The sequence below is a fragment of the Panthera uncia genome (genome assembly GCF_023721935.1).
Source record: "Panthera uncia isolate 11264 chromosome A1 unlocalized genomic scaffold, Puncia_PCG_1.0 HiC_scaffold_17, whole genome shotgun sequence".
NCBI classification, from domain to species: Eukaryota; Metazoa; Chordata; class Mammalia; order Carnivora; family Felidae; genus Panthera; species Panthera uncia.
In genome coordinates this window covers 92559619-92565618 of record NW_026057577.1, presented here as the reverse complement: position 1 = coordinate 92565618, position 6000 = coordinate 92559619, and the positions used below count along the sequence as shown (strand labels likewise).

Here is a 6000-nt window from a genome sequence, read left to right as displayed (position 1 = left end):
GCAAGGTAGGGTAGCACACTAGCTCACCCTCAAGAAATCTCTCTACGTCTTTTACCCCAGCGAAGCTAGAATGCAAAAAAAGGATAGCTCTTTCAGAGGCCTGAGAGCAATAAAAAGCGAAGCCAGAACTAGAAACAGTCAACCTCTGCTTTCTTTCCTGGAGCCTCTAAGTCTTCTAAAGTTTGCCTGTGAGTGCTCTGTATGTCAGGAAACGGCCACTTGCTGGGCTCCTAATCTGTGCCAGGCAACTTGGTGAGAACTTTCGGTTCATCATACTACAGTTGGTATCCTTCTTATTTAAGATAAGAAAAGTTCAGGTAGTTCATATTCCCAAGAGCATTTAAGTAAAAGGAATAAAGCCACAAGTTCTTTATTTTCAGATGTGTTTTCTGACTGGCTACTATGAGTAAGGTCCAAGTTTAATACTGTTTTTTGAAAACTCACTTCTGCAAATCACAGTAACAGCATGCATAAAAATAAATGACACATGCCAGAAATACTTCAAACAGAATGATGCCATTTTTCTATGGAGATACCATCACTCTGATGTTCTCCCGTTCTACTGACTTTGGAAATGATGCTGTATACCGCTTCCACTTGTTTCATTTTGCCAAATTATCTTCATAATAGTTTGTGGTTTGCAAATGTAAACACTTTAACAAGGTTACTAGCCTTGTTAAACAAGGCACGTGCCACCAACGGAAAGCGTCACTCTGAGTGAAGAAATGATGAACATAGAATGGGCTGGCCATGGAAGAGGTTTTCTTCCTGGCTGTCATTTTTTTTACTAATATGCAAATTAAGTTATATAAACTTACTTTTGGTGATGTCTCAGTAACCTGTTATTTTCCTTGTGGGGAGGTGTGTAATTAAGATTTTGTGTAACTAAACAAAGTGCTGTATGCCTGTAAATATTTGGTTATGATCCTGGAATTGTTACAACATGTTGGTGATATAGTAAAGAGAAGAGGAAGGTAGCACACGTAGTGAGGACTTTCTGTGTACAAGATGCAAGAGCCACTGAGATTCATAAGACATAATTTCTTTCCTTAAAAAGTTTCTGTCACGTGGGACAGAGATGATGGGTTAGTTACTAGGTAACAAATTATATGAATAATCAAATTATATGGATAATTTGATTAATATAGTGGTGACAGGATTGACACATGAGGAGAGGACTTTCAGAGAACTCTTCTCATTTACACCCCCACAACAACCCTGAAATGTAGATATCGTCATCCCCATTTTACAGATGAACAAATTGAGATGCAGAGAGATCAACTGGAAAGTGGAATTGAAACAAGGTTCGTCTGGGTCGAAAGCCTTATCACTTATACCATTGATTCTCAAGGGCCTAGTGGTGGGGATAAGATCTCATGTTCATCAGGAATGCCATTACAAGATATACATTTTTTTAAATTAACTTATTTATTTTGAGAGGGAGAGTGTCCTCGTGCACATGCAACCAAGGGAGGGGCAGAAAGAGAGGGGGAGAGAGAGAATCCTCAGCAGGCTCCACACCGTCAGTGCAGAGCCCAGTGTGGGGCTCCAATCACCCACCACGCGATCATGACCAGAGCCAAAACCAGGAGTCAGACACTTAACCAACTGAGCTACACACACACACACACACACACACACACACACACACACACGAGGTGCCCCTCAAAATATACTTTCTATCAAGAATGTACCTCTCCTACCCCCTTCCCCACCTCCCCAGCTGCAGTAACCTGTGGTACTGTTGGGGGTGTCCTGGCCCTCCAGTGTTTTGCAAGGAGAAGGTTGAGAACCACAGACTGAGAGCATGCCGCCAGTGGAGAAAATAAATACCCATGAATTGGCCAGGAATCAGACCCAGCCCCCCACCCCACCGTGGCAAATGACAAGTCCACCACCAAATCCCTCCTGCCAGCACTGAGCCTGATCACAATATTGTCTCATAAACTTTGGCAGAAACTTTTAAGTTGGCAGAAAATTTTACCAAAATCAATAGGCTGTGATTCCAGACAAATACCATCAGACTGTGCAGAGCAAGTGATGTGGTTGTACAGGACACCATCAAGTTTGTCTTTACTCAGAATTACCATGCATTTGTTGGTTTAAGTAATTTCTGTGTGTTAATAATACTTGGTAATCCTTTATTTTATAGCATATGACTAAGTAGTGATATATCTTTATTAACAGCAGAATACATTCTATTTATTTGGAATGCAGGCTTTCAGATAGCATTTTAAATATTAATGACTGGTCTCTGGTAGTCAGCATAAATATGATTTGCATTAGCACTAGGTTATATCATCTTGAGTGCCTCTGATGTCAACTATTGGGTATAGTAATATCTGACATCACCTCCTTAGGTCACTGACAACTTTGACCTCTATTCTTATGCACAATTTCTGTCGTCTCAAAAGCTCTTTTGAATTGATTTGAAATTTTGACTCTGCCCTTTATGAGGCAGTAAAATTGATAATTATTCAGATGGGAACTGAGCACTGAGTGAAAAATCAATTCTACCCGCTCTCTGCTGCGTATAAAATTACTTCTGAGTCGGCTGGACTGAACGGATGGCCGGAGTAAAAGCAGCAGGCAGGAGTAGTGGGAAGAATTAGCCGGACAGAGCTAATAGCCTGAAGGGATGGACTTGGAAAAGAGGGAGTGGGCCAGTTGGGGGTTATTATGAGCAAGGATGGGTCCCATTGATCATCTGTTTACATCAGCTTTCCAAGACCTTATAAATCAGCCCTGAAGAGCAGCAGAACTCGAGATTTCAGCATCTTACCAGAGGGACTTTGTATTAGATTATTCTCATTTTCACACTCAGATGAAAAGTGAGCCATTGATTATTCATTGGTTGCCCATTAAATGCTGTTTTTATAGATGATTTGCCTATCACTGAAGGTAATGAACAAGGTGGCTGCTTTATAACTCGAGGTTTCAGTTTTCAAGGCATCTGTGTCGGTTAAGTAATGCCTAACCCTATTAAAAGGAATGGGTTACAAATTGCTTAACAGTGCTGAAAAACTAGACCCTAATGACTAATTGTGCTTGGAGTTTAGAGAGGGCTTGTCAGCTCTTTAAACTAAACTGATGCAATGATACTGCAATTATTTACCAGTTTGAACTGTTTTCCCCCCAACCTGGATGTATATTGCTGGAAGCATAACTGCATGATGAGTGTCCATTCCAAATTGTAAAAGTTATCTCCTCAAGCTTCCATAGCAAATGAAGCAGGAACCCACATAAATGGTTTTCCAATATCCTCAGAGACCTTTCGATTTGTGCCTACCAGCCTAGGAAGCACATTGTAAATGCCTTGCACCTGGAAATGTGCTTATCATGATCTGTTATGTGACTGTAGAGCCTCAGTGTCCTTATTTTTTAATTAAAAAAAAATTTAATGTTTATTTACATTTTCTGAGAGAGACACACAGAGCATGAGTGGGGAAGGGGCAGAGTAAGGGAGACACAGAATCTGAAGCAGGCTCCAGGCTCTGAGCTGTCCGCACTAGAGCTTGAAGCAGGGCTCGAAATCACAAACTGCGAGCTCATGACCAGAGTGGAAGTCAGATGCTTAACCGACTGAGCCATCCAGGTATATTACTATTATATGCTATTATATTACTATAATATCACTAAATGCCTTGGTTTCTTTATAAAACAACAAGGATATATGAACCAATGATGTTTCTAGTGTATAAGAGGAATACTATTTTCATATGAAGAATTTTTCTATGATTGTTAACTGATTCACAGAAAGTTAGAATTTGAAGATTATTTTAAAAGAGTTCTCATTTTACATATGGAATCTGAGGAATAGGGAAGTTGTTATGCCTCTTGTGAGATGGTACATGGTTCAGGAGCTGATAGTTTTAGTATCTATTATTTGAAAAAAATTTTTTTAATGTTTTATTAATTTTTGAGAGAGAGACAAAGACAGACCTTGAGTGGGGGAGGGGCAGAGAGAGAGAGAGAGGTAGACACAGAATCAGAAGCAGGCTCCAGGCTCTGCACGTCAGCACAGAACCCAACACAGGGGTCAAACCCACGAATCGTGAGATCATGACCTGAGCCAAAGTTGGACGTTTAACTGACTGAGCCACCCAGGCGCCCCAAAAAATTTTAATTTTTTATCTTAGAGTGAGAGAGAGTGAGAGAGGAGCAGAGAGAGAGGGAGAGAGAGAATCTTAGGCAGGCTCCACACTGAGAGCAGAGCCCCGATGCAGGGCTCGATCTCACCATCATGAGATCATGACTTGAGCTGAAATAAAAAGCCTGACACTTAACTGAGTCACCCAGGCACCCTCTCAATGTTTTTAAAAATATTCTCCAAATAAGCTATTGTCCATAATCTGTAAACAAATCTAAATTTGCTAGCATTAAATTTAGTCCACTTGAGGATCCACTGTAATTAAGTGAATCTATTTCAAATAAGATTACTGTCCTACCAGCATTCCTTGGACTTAACAACTGAGGGAACCCCAGTTCACATTATTAAGGAAAAAACTCCCCATGTATTTTTATGCCATTAACACAATAAACTACGGGCACCTGGGTGGTTCAGTTCAGTTGGTTGAACGTCCAACACTTGATTTTGGCCCAGGTCATGATCCCAGGTTGGAGGGATTGAGCCCCACCCACGTTGGGCTCTGCTCTAAGCATGGAGCCTGCATGGGATTCTTTCTCTCTCCTTCTGCCTCTCCCCAGTGTGCATATACGCACTCTCTCTCTTTCAAATAAAAAAATAAAAAGAAAAAAGAAAGAAAAGTTTAAGGACAAGTCAATAGTAACAGTGATTAGGCACAGATCTGCTACAATATTTGGAAGATTAAATTTGTGTGTGAAATGTTTTTAGTGTTATCTCTGGGCGTGTTAAGTGTTTGCATACGTAAGCCGAAGATCAGCACTCGTTCAGTTATATCACAGAGTGAAAGATTTGCCCAGATCACCAAATGCAGGAGCGTGTTTTGTAGAATTAGAGGGCAGTTCAGAAATGTGACTGATTCTTTTTCAAATTATAAGACTAGGACACTGATGATGAGTGCTTCTCTACATCAGAATTTCAGTTAAAACTAATTGTTCTAGAAAGAGTAGCACCTTCCACAGAAGTAGAACAAGAACTATGTGGCTATGTGGTTGTCAGCATCGCTGATTAGATCATTCAGCTAACTCATTAACAGGGTATTTTTAACAATTATATTCTGTAAAATCTAAATACATTGAAAGGAACAATTAGAACATTTAGATTTGAATTTATTTCACCCTTATCTATGTAACTATTTGGCACAAGTCAGCTATAATAAAAACCCAAAAAGAGTTCTAATTATGATTTTATCTCTCTTCTTCTCCTGTGCACACCCCCCCTCCCCTCCGCACACACACACACCCCGACCGCAACCTGGCATTTAACTACAAATTGTGAAGAGCTGTCAGGAGCTATAAGAATCATACTTCAGTAGGGATGTACGCTGAAAGAACATTCACCCTTTTCCTCAATCAGTCAGTCAATCAATGAAAATTGCTTTTGTATAGTGCTCTTCATGACATGCATCCCAAAGTGAATTACAGCAAAAGGGAAATCATCTGCTCTTTTTTCATTTTTGTGTTTAGATTGAAATGCTACTCTGCTCAACATTTTGACATACTGTACAAGACATCTTTCATACTTAAGGTTCCATTCCCTAAGACTAAGGAGGAGAAAGTGTAGCCACATATTTAACTCATGAGATTTTGGCCTGTGGAACCTGAGCAACACCCTCACAGTGGGAAACGCCTAAGTAGATGAAGTACGTTCATGTCTCTCAGCCTCTTAAAAAACAATTAGCCCGGTTTTCTAATGTTATCAGAGACATTTCTGGTGAACCCTAAATAGAAAGGGTGCCCTCCACATGACCCATTAACTCAGTCTGGTTGATTTGCAACTTTATTATCAAAAATATGGCAGTAGATTGAAACTAAAACCCCATGCTGAAGGGACATTCACCACTGGACCAGAGGACA

The 6000-nt window shown here is 40.2% G+C and overlaps 1 protein-coding gene across 3 annotated transcripts in view; it reads left to right on the top strand.

The window, feature by feature from the left end:
* Nucleotides 1–6000, top strand: part of RANBP17 (RAN binding protein 17) — a 330781-nt gene that overhangs the window by 301492 nt on the left and 23289 nt on the right. The gene's annotated exons all lie outside the window — the stretch shown is intronic.